This window comes from Zalophus californianus, chromosome 2 (assembly GCF_009762305.2).
Source record: "Zalophus californianus isolate mZalCal1 chromosome 2, mZalCal1.pri.v2, whole genome shotgun sequence".
NCBI lineage: Eukaryota > Metazoa > Chordata > Mammalia > Carnivora > Otariidae > Zalophus > Zalophus californianus.
The window spans coordinates 89,404,449-89,418,204 of NC_045596.1; the positions used below are offsets into that span (position 1 = coordinate 89,404,449).

The 13,756-nt window shown below is 36.2% G+C and overlaps 1 protein-coding gene across 10 annotated transcripts in view; it reads right to left on the reverse strand.

The window, feature by feature from the left end:
* The window catches only part of COL25A1 (collagen type XXV alpha 1 chain), a 461,773-nt gene that overhangs the window by 104,618 nt on the left and 343,399 nt on the right, over positions 1 to 13,756 (reverse strand). The gene's annotated exons all lie outside the window — the stretch shown is intronic.

The following is a 13,756-nucleotide window of genomic DNA, read 5'->3' on the forward strand; positions in this document are numbered from 1 at the left end:
GTCATGCATAATTTTTTTATTAAAACTACACCATGTTTAGGAACATTCAGAGAATCTGTTCCTCATAAATTATTTTGTAATCCTCACAGGAAGACTAAGAATTTCCTCATAAGATCAGCTTTAGGTTATTGAAAGCGCACTGTGCAATATCACCTTTCTATGTTCCTTGTTTATTTACTCAACCAACTAACTTCTTAATGTGCTGGTTATCTGGTATATCTGTGCGGTCAGACAGCCTCCCTCCCCATTTCACCCCTTCTATTTAAAATTCTCCCTGTTTTAGATTTTGCAGAGAAAATAGAGGACATCAGGTGTAAATTCCCTCAACATTATGTCTCTCATCAATTCAAACCCACGGGGACCTCCTTCCTATGTCAGAGGGAGAAGAGGCACCCCACCTCTGCAGGCAGATGCATCCAGTAGACTCTGGAATCCATCCTTGTCTCTGTCCTCGGGGATCTTTCTCCATCAATTATCCCTGCATCTGTATCAGAGCCTCCCGCTTTCCACTAGTTCCTTCCCCTTAGCACATAAACAGGTTTAATCATCTCTCACTTGGGTAAATTGTTTGGGAAGTGAATGCTAATGTTAAGTAAAGGCAGAATTTGGAAGTTGTAGCGATGGGGAGCTGAGAGTCGAAGGGGTTTTATCATGGTCTATGATTCCATTTGTCCCAGCGTCTCCAGGGCATTTCACTTCTTAAAATGTTGATGTTAGAAAGGAAATCATATAACAAAAAGTACATTAATTCAATGTTTAGACTGAGAATGGATATGTTCAATTCAAAAAGGTTTGTTTCCATTTAAACCTAACTTTGCCACTTGAAAAAAGATTGTGCAGTACAGTTGAGTTTTTCACTACATTGATGGATAACCCAGGAAGGGAATATTTCATAGAAAAATCAGAGCAAATTCGAAATCAAGTGTTTTAACTAGAGACTGATTTTTCTGTATTTTCTAATTTGGTCTCTGTTGCATGACCACATTAAAGATTTAGAAAGACTACCCAGAACTGTGAAATCTACAAAATTATATTGTCTATTTTAACACAATATTTCATGAAAATCAAAAGATAGCTATAGAGAAAATAAATACAAAATTTTTCTTCACGGTTAGGAAACTACTTCTATTTTTGCTAAACGCTAAAAATAAAAGCAGTTTTAAAGATGTAATATTAACTTTGAATTGTGAATACATGTCTTGTGGATTATTCATAACTAAGTTGCCAAGGATATAGTCTCAGATACCAAAAATGTGCATATAAGTCCTTTGATCTCACTGGCGGGAAAAATGGTAGCAAGCCAAGGATAGTGTCATCTGTTACTAGCAGGGGAGTGGGAAAAGACCGAAGTTGGATATAAGGCACAGACATACATTCGAGTAAATATAGACACACACGCGCACACACACACACACACACGCGCGCACACACAACCCAAATAGTTATTTTGCTGATCAAGATTTTGCTTATATGTGTTTTGAGTGTCCTTAGATTAATAAAACCATTATATACCTATGACACTGTGGTCATTAAATTTAAGTTTACAAATAAAAGCTTCACTGCTCAAAAATTTATTTTACGGTCTCCTGGGTGGCTCAGTCGGTTAAGCATCCACCTTCAGCTCAGGTCATGACCCCAGGGTCCTGGGATCCAGCCCTGCGTTGGGCTTCCTGCTCAGCGGGGAGCCTAGTTCTCTGCAACTCCCCCTGCTTGTGTTCTCTCTCTTTCTCTCTAGCAAATATATAAATAAAATCTTTAAAAAAAATTGATTTTGAAGTTAAAGTATGTTGCTACTAGTTGGTTAAGATGTTTACATTTGACTAGTTTTGTGGCTTCTAGAACAAATATAAATTAATAAAGTAACGGGCAAATGCCACACAACCATTCACTAACCTATCTAATCCTCTTAAATTTATTTATATTTTCAGCCTGCTCAAAAGTCATTACGAATAATGACTCAGATGAACAATGTCATAAGTTCATTACTCACTAGTCAAATTATTCCTTTTATTATTCCTAAAATTAAAGCCAATTGTTCTAGTGTTTTAAGATTTCTAAAATAATTCCATTATTATTGTCTCCGTGAGTTAAGTTTGGATCAAATATTTTTCCAGACTAGAGAGTCAATTTTTCATTCCATTTTTATTAATCAATAAATTATTCCTTTTTAGATATTTTCTTGGTGAGCACCGTTATGTTTGCATATACTTTATAGAGGCTCAATTTAAATGGGAACAATCTGGTCTCTTCATTTTTCAAAATAATTTCTGTGTATATGTCTCAAGATTAAAAACTGTGCACCATATATAATCTCATCATATTAAACTGTATTTCTTTAAGTTTACCTCCAGAAGTGTAAACTATAATTTAAACCTTAAAATATACTTATTTTGGTACAGGTTCTAGGTGATGTATTCAAAAGATAAAAACCAAATGAGCCATTGAAAAATTCCAAGTGCAGAGTAATAACATCACTCATCTGCAGACAAATTTTAAAACCAAAGTTTTTGTGATCTTTTTGGAAGAGGCCATGGAGGGCTATGCAATGTTAAAACTTATAAACAAGAAAGATATTACACAGCGCCCTTGATTTTCTTTCCTGTTTACCTTCACCCCTGCTAGATTCCATTTTTAAAAACTGTAAAATATGTGGACTATGGTGAGCAAGTAAGTCAGAGAAATATGATTGTCCTACTTGGTGATTCCCTTCACCAAAAAGTGTGTGACTCATGGCTTGGGAGTGATCCTTTACCCCTTCCTGCTCAAGTCTATCAGATTATTACTCAAGAATCTCTCCAGCCTGCCCTCTTCATCACCTGCATCACTATGCCCTTGTTCAAACCCTCTTCTCTCCCAGCTAGCTGATGGGCATCCACCTGAGGGCCGCTCTACCTTTAGTCTCCTTCCACCTCTCTGCACAGTGCGGCCTGAGTCAGCTTTCTAGAAGGCTAATGGGTTCATATCTTTCCTCTACTAAAAAATTCAATGGCTTTCCATAGCTTTTGAGAAAAGCAGGAACTTTTGTAAGATTTGTAGTTCATCACAGGAGGCGTGCTTTTGCGTCTCTGCACCACTGTACCTCTGGCTGGCTATTCCTGCAACTTCTCTTTGGTCCTCTCTCCTCTACCCATTCCATCACTTAGAGCTCAGTGCCCCCACCTGTGGGCCTGGTCCCCTTCTTTTGTTCTTCAAAGCGCCCCTATGACAGCACTTCTTTCATAAAATTTACCAACAGTACTGTAATAGTCTGGTTACTTCTTTCTTCACACCAAATGTCTTTTGTCATGCACAATAGCTGGCATATGGTAATTGTCCAGTGACTCCTTTTGCATGCATTCATTAACTCATCCACTTAGTAGTTTTCTAGTACCCACTGAGTGTCAGGCAATGTTCTTGGTGCTGAGGAAACAGCAGTGAACAAAATAAGCAAAAATGCATGCCCTCCTAGACTTCATATTCTAACGAATGGAGAAAGACAGTAAGCAAATAAATGAGTAGCATCAAAGTGTGTCAGGTGGTAAGTGCTGAAGCAAACGGGAATAAGGATTGGGAGAAGTAGATGTGGTAGTATTTTAAAGTGGGGGTGGTGGGGAGGTCAGTGAAGGCCTCAGTGATAAAGTGACTCTTGGACAGAGCCCGAAAGAGATCAGGCAGAGGCATGCATATAAAAGGAAGAAGAATGTTCCAGGCAAGGGAACAGCAAGTACAAAGGCCAAGAGGTGGGCACATGCTAATTGTGTTTAAGGAACACCAAAGAGGCTATAGGTAGGAAGTTGAAGGTGGGGATATGGACCAGGAAGGGTGACTGTATTTGTATGGACTTATAGATTTTTGTAAGCACAATAGTGTTTACTTTGAGGATAATAAAAATTATAGGAACACATATAAATAAATCAAGTTCTTGTACCGTAGACAACAGTGTCTCAAGATGGGAATGAGATTTTTCACCCTTGCATTTACCCAAGGCATTCCAACACTACTGGAATATTCTAACAGCCTCTAGATTACCCCTAAGTGCAAAAATGAGAGAAGGAATTCAGTTCATGCCTTCTATATTAAAACAGCCAAGCAAAAATCATCTTAGTTATATAGTCTCATTAATATGGAAAGTGTTGTGGATGTGGATGTAGGTCCAAGGTCTCTAATGCACTTCAGAAAGCCATTATGTAAACCATATCTAGAATTATCAACCCCAATTAATCTTCAAACACACAGTTAAGAAATGGATGTTTCTATAACCATTATGCATTGGCTGCACTTTCCAGCTTGTAAAAATTTTAAAAAGCATTTTTTAATTAAAAAAAAGTCTTTTTAATTTAAAAAGGCTGATAGATCATGGAATGGAAAAAAATTAATGAATTCTTCTGACACCACCGATGTTAGTCCAAATTTGATTGAGGTATTAATTACTTAAACAGGATGCAGAGTTTCTAAATGATGTGCTTTAGGTTGCCTCTTGGGAGGTGTTTTAAGGCAAGTTCTGGTTGCCTGCTATTAGGAAATGATGTTTTGTGTGAGCAGGGGGTGGACACAGTTCCTGTTCTGTCCCTGATGGCTAACAGTAAAATTTGAAGCTCTGAAAGCTGCTGGTCATTTCTGGATACAAGAATATACAACCAGCTTCTGTAATAAAAAACACAGGGAACAAAAAAGAGGTGGTCCATCTGTAAAGAGGATAAAAGCCCCAAACAATTAAGACATTTAAAATTATTTCCTTTTTTAGTTAAGAATTTTTCCATGATTTAATAAGAGTTAGGCAAAACGAAGAAAATACGTTAAAGTCAGGTTCTGTAGGGAAGAATGATAACACATATAGTCTAACTTTTGGAGTCATAAAATGTTAGTACCAGAATTTCTCAGGGACGCGGTGTAACGGACTTTAATTGTAACTTTTTCAAAGATATTAACCTGGTCAAACGCATTGCAAGATCAGAAAATGCATTAACTTGGTTTATTAAAGAGTAAGAGGAAATTTGAAATAAATAATGAAAACTGGTCTTACTTAAGAATTCATTTAAGATGTACCTATATAAAATTCCATATTCTATTTGGATGTCTGATGAGGGAAGGTCAAGAAACATAAACTCTAGCCACTATTATATGTATGCCTGGAGTATACTTCAAGTAATGTTTTACAAGATTCAGATTTCATAGCTTAAGTGTGTGGAAATGCCCAACTAGGAACTACTGGGAAATGTTTAGAATATAAGAGAGTGTGCTGAAATGTTTTCAGTGTAAAAGCCGATGATTTAGTTGAACTGGGTATGAAGGAATACAGCATAAACAAGAAAGAGCAGGATAGTGCTGAGATGGGAGAGCCTCATATCTTGTTTTGAGTCTTTCATGGACTCTGTCTTCCGTCACACTTAATCATTTATATTTTCCCAAGCAGTCTCCTATTAGTCTTCACGTGAAGTTCTTAATAATTCTTCGGGGCTCAGCAGTCATAACTCACTTCCTTTGTGAGCCTTCTCCACTGCACCCAGACAGAGCTGGTTTTTATCCTCTGTGTTTCTCTAGCACATTTCAACCAGCTATATTTTAATATATTCACATATTTATAAAATCTACTTGACTAGGCAGCAAGTTCTTCAGGTCATATATTTTAAATCCTCAGTACCTAGTTAGTGCCTAGCAAATAAATATTGACTAAATTGAAACAATGAATTAATGAACATAAAAATTATTAAATTCCACTTACAGGATTTCCTCCATAATTTTACCACTCAAACCATTATTCCTCTATCATGGGAAAGAGTTCCCAGTTTTGAGGGAGTTGTTCCTCTATAAGTATCTGGGAGTTTTGTGTCAATAATATAACTTCCTAATTTCTATTATTTGAAGTAGTTCTTTTTTAAAAAAAGATTTTATGTATGTATGTATGTACTTATTTGAGACACACACACACAAAGAAAACACGCGGGGTATGGGGCAGAGGGGTTGGGAGAGGGACAAGAAGACTCCGTCCTGAGCACAGAGCCAGACCTGGGGCTCCATCCACCCTGAGATCCTGACCTGAGTGGGAACCAAGAGTCAGATGCTCAACAACTGAGCCACCCAGGCACCCCTCAAATAGTTCTTCTAAAACAGGTCTACTTTAGAGACTATCAGTAAGATGGCATGTAATTCTATTAATTCATGAATATTTGACCAAAAAAAAGTTTTAAATGGAGTAATTATTTTTTAAAAGGAATAAATTATTTCTGACTTCTCTATCTCAAGTGCTGAGTTTCTGGGGGAAAAAAGGATGAGTCATCCATTGGTGTTTCTCAAGATTATGAAGCTGTGACCTCTGTAAGGAAGGTCTCTTAAAGCTCAGGAAATTAAAGAAGTAATCCGTTTTTTTCACTACTTAAAAAAACCAGGACCCAAGACTAAATATTGAGTATAAACTACCACCTCAGATTAAAAACAAATCTAGGTATTTGAGAATCTATGTTCTGAGTAGGTCCCAAAACAGAGACTTTATCACCTCTCACCAGATATCCAGAGCTGAAATTAGCTCATTCCATTCCTTCTAAATATTTAATAAATTGTTTCTTGTTGCTGAACTCAAAATGGAAATGACCCAGAAAGAAAGAAAAATTAACAGGCTTCCTCTGCCCTCTGTGATTAAGCACACTTCCCTAGCGTACCATAAAGGAAACAAATTTATGGTTCACGAAGGCCTATCACTGTACCACTACACTCAGTAAAAAATATTTCTATCGAGTAAAGTGTAAGTGCTTTTCCTATTTTAAATCAACAATGTTGAGAAACACTAGCTGCTAAAATTTAAATATCCCATGATCAGCAGAAGGAGGACATAAATTTAGGACTATAATATATAGTCATCTACTCTTCATGTCTATTTTCCGCCTAGACCACCACTGTCCATCAGAACATTCTGGAATGATGGAAGTGGTCTATTTTGCTCGATCCAGTATGGTAACCACTAACCACAAGTGGCTATGGAACACTGGAAGTGTGGCTAGAGCAACTGTTAGGAACTGGATTTAAAATTTTAATTTTAATTAATTTACATTTAAATAGCTACATGTGGCTAGTGGCTACTGTATTACAAAATGCAAATCTAGACTTTGTAAAACACATAAAACCTCAATCAGGTGAACTGAATTCCAGCCTAGTTCTGCCGCTGACTGCTTTGTGACCTTGGTCAAGTCATTTAACCACTCTGATGCTGTTTCTTTATCTGTGAAGTGATAAACTAGATGATTCCTAAAATTTCCTTTAAATCGGGGCACTTGGGTGGCTCAGTTGGCTAAGCGTCTGCCTTCGGCTCAGGTCATGATCCCAGGGTCCTGGGATCGAGTCCCGCATCAGGCTCCCTGCTCAACCAGGAGCCTGCTTCTCCCTCTGCCTGCTGCTTCCCCTGCTTGTGCTCTCTCTGTGTGTCAAATAAATAAATAAAATCTTTTTAAAAAAATTCTTCTAAATCTTTTACACTCTGCTTTAAAAATAGCCACGTAGTGTGACTAGAAATTGATACAGTTACTTTTCAACTATCCTCATGAAAATTATTTTTTTTAGTTACACCACACATATTCATGAACACACATATACTCCAAATAATCTATAATACACAAATGAATTTAAGAAGATGCAGGAGAAAAAGCAGTTTTATAGTAATCCTGTTGGATTTATCCTGCCTACTACCACTCCTGGTGTGCAATGACACCTGTTGGGAGAAAAATATAAAGCTGATTCCTTTGTATTAGTACCTGATTTATTGGTTCATTGATTTATATAATTTATAAATCTATATAATTTATGTAATTCATTTAGTTGCATAATAAGTACCAAGCACAATTATTGTATGACATGATAAATGTTGTGGAGGAGGGAAGACAGCTTCTAACTTAGCTTAGTGTGAAGGGATGTGAATATGTGAGTGCGCATGAATGTGAAGGGGCGTGAATATGTGAGTGTGCATAAAGTTTTCTCAAAGAACGTGAAGAAAGCAGAAGTCTAATCTTTAAAGAATCCACTCAGACATGTGGACTCTGTTCTGCCCTTAGCCCTGGGCCAGAGGGTTCTTGCTTTTGGGCCTATGTTCTAAACCCATGTACTCCTCATGGGTAGCCCACCCCCTGACCTTAGACTCTGCTTTGGGCAATAGGGACCCTGGAACTCTCTGCCCCAATGACTGGAGCTCATTTCAATGACTCTGAGTTGCCTCTACCTCAGCTCTGTTTTTCCAAAAGTGAACCATGCCACTGGTGTGCACAACAATGAACTGGTAGAGGAGGCCAAGAGGTGGGTATTTTGAGGCGTGCGGACATAGTTTGATCTTTGAACATTCCAGAATGTCTACAGGTGACAGCTCCAGTCTCATAAAGTTGAGGGATGAGGTAGGTGTGGGAAAGAAAGGGAACAGGCCAGGGCCAGAGGCTGGGACTGGGTTATAGCTCTCTGCATGCCACCACACTCTGGCTTGGATCTACAAGGAGTGTAACAATTTTGCATTTGAACTTTCCAAGTCACTATGAGAACATACCTGTGAAAGTCATAGGACAGAACATATTTTACTTGTCACTTTATTAGTTTGGTTAATACCTTTTAAATATTTCAACACATTGTATGAGGGCATCCATTTATATTCTTGCCGTAAAATGTGCACGTTTGCCCTTAATCTGCAGATGTAAGGCACAGGACTTATATGGACACAACTTTATTTTGAGAAGCTTCTTCTTAATCTAATAATGAGATATGAGAATTTGGTAAAGAGATTTCAATGTCATTGATATCCTCATACAAGAGTGATTTATTTTGCCTCAGTATAGCTCTATAGTACATTGGATCCTACAGTTAAAAGAAATGATAATTAGAGAGGTTGATGATACATTTGAAGGAGACATTTTTTAAGGCTTTTTTCCACTGTTGTTTATTGTACCTCATTATTTACAGAATGTGTGGGTGTGCATATATAACATGGATAAATGACTGTAATGTGTGCCTGTGCATTTACAACGAAAACAGAATAGAATGAAAGGACTTTAGATCTGGAAGGGGACTCAGATATCATTTAGTTTCACCACTTTTATAGATGAAGAATCTAAAACCTAAATATTAAATTTGTCTGATATAGCTTTCTAGACCTTTAACTGGAGCCAGAGTAAGACAGTTATAAATAGAGCTGATGCACATCCTAGAGGTTGTTATGAAAGACAAAATGAGATAGAGAAGAACACAGACAGTAATCTATTCAGCCTTGTAGACTATCTTTTCATACTTCTGTTACTTGATTGTACTCTTTTTACGTTATGTTAATCACCATACATTACATCATTAGTTTTTGATGTAGTGTTCCATGATTCATTGTTTGCGAATAACACCCAGTGCTCTTAAACCACTACTGCAAAGGATCCTTTTAAAGTCAACTCTTTGTTTCTAAGACACTGAACCAGCTTTAAAGAAAAGTCAAGTGTCATGCTCTCCTACCACACCAAGGTGACCTTTCAACACTAGAAGTCCATGCAGACAGGAATCCAAAGTGAGTTCCTCTGAGTTGGGCAACTGGACAGGGCAGTGGGACTGCACCAAAAGGAGGCATTACTTGTCTACTCTCTCGGTCCATTTGGAAAACCAAACATTACAGGCTCTGGACAAAAGCACCAAGGAGATGGGAAGGACTCTGTTCTTGTGGCCTTTACTTGTACTTCACGGACAATCAGATTAGGTGAGGATAATAAAGCATTAGAACGGTTGCTAAGGCATCTCAGCAGGCAATGTGCACAACTGAAGTAAACACAGTTTTACTCAACAAGATTCCATTGTTAAAATCTAGTCTAATAGCTAAATATCCTAGGATGATTTTGGTCATTTTTGTTATTTGTGATTTGAAGGTTTGGGGTGTTGCTTTCTTCGCTAAATTAAAATCACAGAGAAGCCTACTGTTGTCTCCCTTGTCTGCCATTCTGCTGACCAAGATAGTTGGCAGAGCAAAGTACAATTAAGTAAAATGATCTTTAGATGTGGGAGAGCAATACATTATAACTAAATATATTTAAAGTGAACCTTCACATATTGGTTATTTCAATTTTATTTTAAATAAAGCAGAAGTAATTATTTATGCTTACGTTATTAGCTAACATAAATGCATTATATTCACTTGACCCTAATGTATTAAATGTGTTTGCAGGCAAAATTAAAATAAACTGAAAATATCTATAACATGTTCAGACACAAGTCCAAATTTCACCATAAGGAACAATAAGAGCAAAAGTTTTTCTGAGTTTTGAAAAAAAACTCTGACACCACCAGAGCCCGATGAATGACATTTGAAATACTCTTATAATTCAGAAAGAGATGAATGGATATGCTATGGAGTTTGCATATATTTGGGAGGAGAATGAGGGATGAAGATAGGGTTTCAGAGTAGAGAAAGTGATTTGGTCTATAAAGCCTTGGATGTAGACACTTTGGGCCACAGAATAATTTCCAGGAAATTGGGATGAATTGGCATATTAATAAGATATTTATAAAACATCTATCTTTTACGTTTCTGAGAACTCCTGTATTTGCCAATGAAAGAAATAGTAAGACTATCAAAAGAAAAGCTAATTTCAAAAATGGTATTTGAACAACTATTTAAACCTCTGAAGAACTTGAAAAATAAAGATCACTTGCGCTAGGTTTCAGAACTTTAGCACTTCAATTGTGGTCAGTCCTTCCTTTGATTCTTGGGTCTAGTTTTATGACTCAGAGCCACTCTCTTCTTATTTAAATGGAGTCCAATTTATTTTAGCTCGAGATTCCATCTTTTAAAATCTCATCCTGAACTTCTCAAAAAACCCAAAGGTCATGTTTACAGAATAGATGCACAGCAGGATTAAATAAATGTGGAACTGCTTGAGCTGCAGGCCTTCTTTTTAATTCTATCAGAGATGCTGTTAATCTTCAGATGATTTTTTTGCAATATAAAATATATATCCTGGATTATGAAAACTAATTCCCCACCTGACACACTCATAAACAGTTTTGTAAGAGCTAATTTTAGAATGTTCCCAGGTTTTTTCATGTCATCATCAGAAACTATTTACATTTTAAAAAGTTCTCCAGTGCCCCTCAAGACCCTTTTATAAGCAAACACTCCTCCACGATACAAAGCAATAAATGTAGTGAGTTTTGCATACTGTGAAAAAGATGAGAGCCATGCTTTTTATTATCTTTCCTTGTTTTCACTGGTGGATGAGAAGAGAATTGTTATGAAAAACTGATAATGTAAGATGATCGGAGAAGGCCAAAAAAAAAAAAAAAAAAAAAAAGACAACAGCAAATACGACCAAAGGAATAAGTTGCACTATCAATCACAGTAGTTGATACGCTGCAATTTAACTGATAGCTATAATCACACTGTTCTTAGCCCTTACATTCTTTCTGTATGCTAAGTTATGTCAGCAGGGATTCATCTTATGAGCAATATTCTGGTTTATGGAACTCTCTGTAGTTCACAAAGCATTTTCATATTATTACTATTTCATTTGCTTCACACCATAATCCAGTGAGATAGATGAATTAGGAATTACTGCTTATATGTTATAGATCAGTAAAAAAGATCACAGACTATAGTCATACACTCCTAAGCAGTTTTGAGGTCAGAACTACTGATGCAATGTACTTTTCTCCCTACCAGACTTTGAGTCAAAATTAGCATGCAAACACACACACACACACACACACACACACACACACACACACACACACACTATTTAAAAGAAAAAAAATTTCCAATGAAAATTTTCTCCCATGAAAATTGCTATTATTTTTCCAGGATCCTCTTCTTTCTTTGAGATGGGTTAAAATATTTAGGTGCTATTTGAATTAATAAATATAACTAGTGGTTTTTTGAGAATGATAGTTTTTTAAACCATAGAAATATTTCACTTTAAGCAAATATAAGATATAAAAATTCAGTTTGCTGGGAAGAGGAATTAGAGGATTATATTGCTTTACAAAAAGACTCTGAATGGGATTGCTTTAAATAGCAAAATTCCCCAGAACATTTAAGATATGTTGATTTATGAAAATCTGATTCATATAGAACTTTACAGGAATACATCTGTTATATAAATCTGTGTTCACCTGTAATTTACTCTAGGGGGAACAACTGAGTGATAATAATAATAACACACTCATATAGTTCTTCATTATGTATTTTAAAGTGCTCTCCCCTAATTTATTGCATTTGTCTTTGGCAACCTTATAAGTGAGGCAGAGGGTATTATTATCCTTTCTTTATAGATGAGAAATTGAGAGGTTAAGTGACTTGCCCAAGGTCAGACAGACTCTTCATTCATTTACTGCTATTTGAGTGATGTAGTTTTAACAGGTTAGTCAAGGAAGTAAGGCTCTTCCTCCTAATTTTTTTAAGCAGCTGTGAAGGCTATTAAAACAGAGGTGGATGATCTCACAAATATAATGCTGAACAAAAGAAGCCAGACACAAAAGTGTACATACTGTATGATTCTATTAATATAAAATTCAAATGCAGGCAGAATTAATTTATGGTGGCAGAAGTCAGAATGGTGGTCAACTTTGGGAAGAGGCGGATGGTGACTGGAGGGGAAAGGGGGGTTTCTGGGATATGCTAATATTGTATTTCTTGCTCTGGTTTGTGGTTACATAGTTATGCTCACTGTGAAAAGTCACTGAGATGTATACTTGTGATTTGTTTACATTTCTTTATATATATTATGGAAGTTTTCTTTTAAAAAAGAGTTTTATATCTTTAAAAACAGTACAGCACTTTAGAATATCATTACATTAGCACTGGGTGTTATGCACAAACAATGAATCATGGAACACTACATCAAAAACTAATGATATAATGTATGATGATTAACATAACAATAAAAAAAGGAAAAAAGAAAAAAAAAGAATATCATTACATTACAAATATCCTTTGAACATTTGTGATTTCAATTAAGTTTCCTAGCTGCATTCTAAAAATGAAAATATGAACTAAATTAGAAGAGTTTAAAGAGAAGGAAAAGTTTATAAAAAACAAACAAACAAACATCTGGGATCATCTTCACCTGAAAAGTTGCTATCTGAAATGGGAAATCAAAGCAAACTAAGATAACATAATTCATTTAGGACCAGTGGAACATTTACATTTAATGACATTAAGCTAGGAATTGTAGAGAAATGACATTAAATTGTGATTCACATAGTATATTCTAGAGTATATGTATGACTCTAAGGAAGATAAGATTTTAATTTTTTTAAAAATCTGCTTTATTTTAGAATTTCATATATTAGACTGCTACATTGGGCATCAAGGTAGAAAGCCAATGGCAATGATAAAAATCTGAGGAGAATGTGCATACCTGGGGACAAACATGGGCTCCTGAGAATCCCAAGTAGCCTTCCATGTAAGAATGTTTGGGAGAAATATGTTTTGACCATCATCCAGGATAGAAATTACAGCTGCATTCAGTTGCTTAAGGCAGTTTCAAAATTTATATTGCAGTTTTCTAAGAATCCTTCACCCCCTGTGCCCCTGTAACTCTGAGAACTAATGCCGCGCTTGTACCCAAAGTTACCACTGACGACATATGTTTTGTTTAATTTTCACACATTATCTTTTTTGTTGTTTTTCTTTCATTTTATTTTTCTAAAAAAGAATCAATTATAGTACCTTCAAGTCATCTGAATCAATTCTCTATCTTGATATCATAGGTTGGGAACAAAGAATTTCCAGGTGTGTGTGTGTGTGGAGGGGACAGACCCCATTTCAGGGTACTTGCCTTTC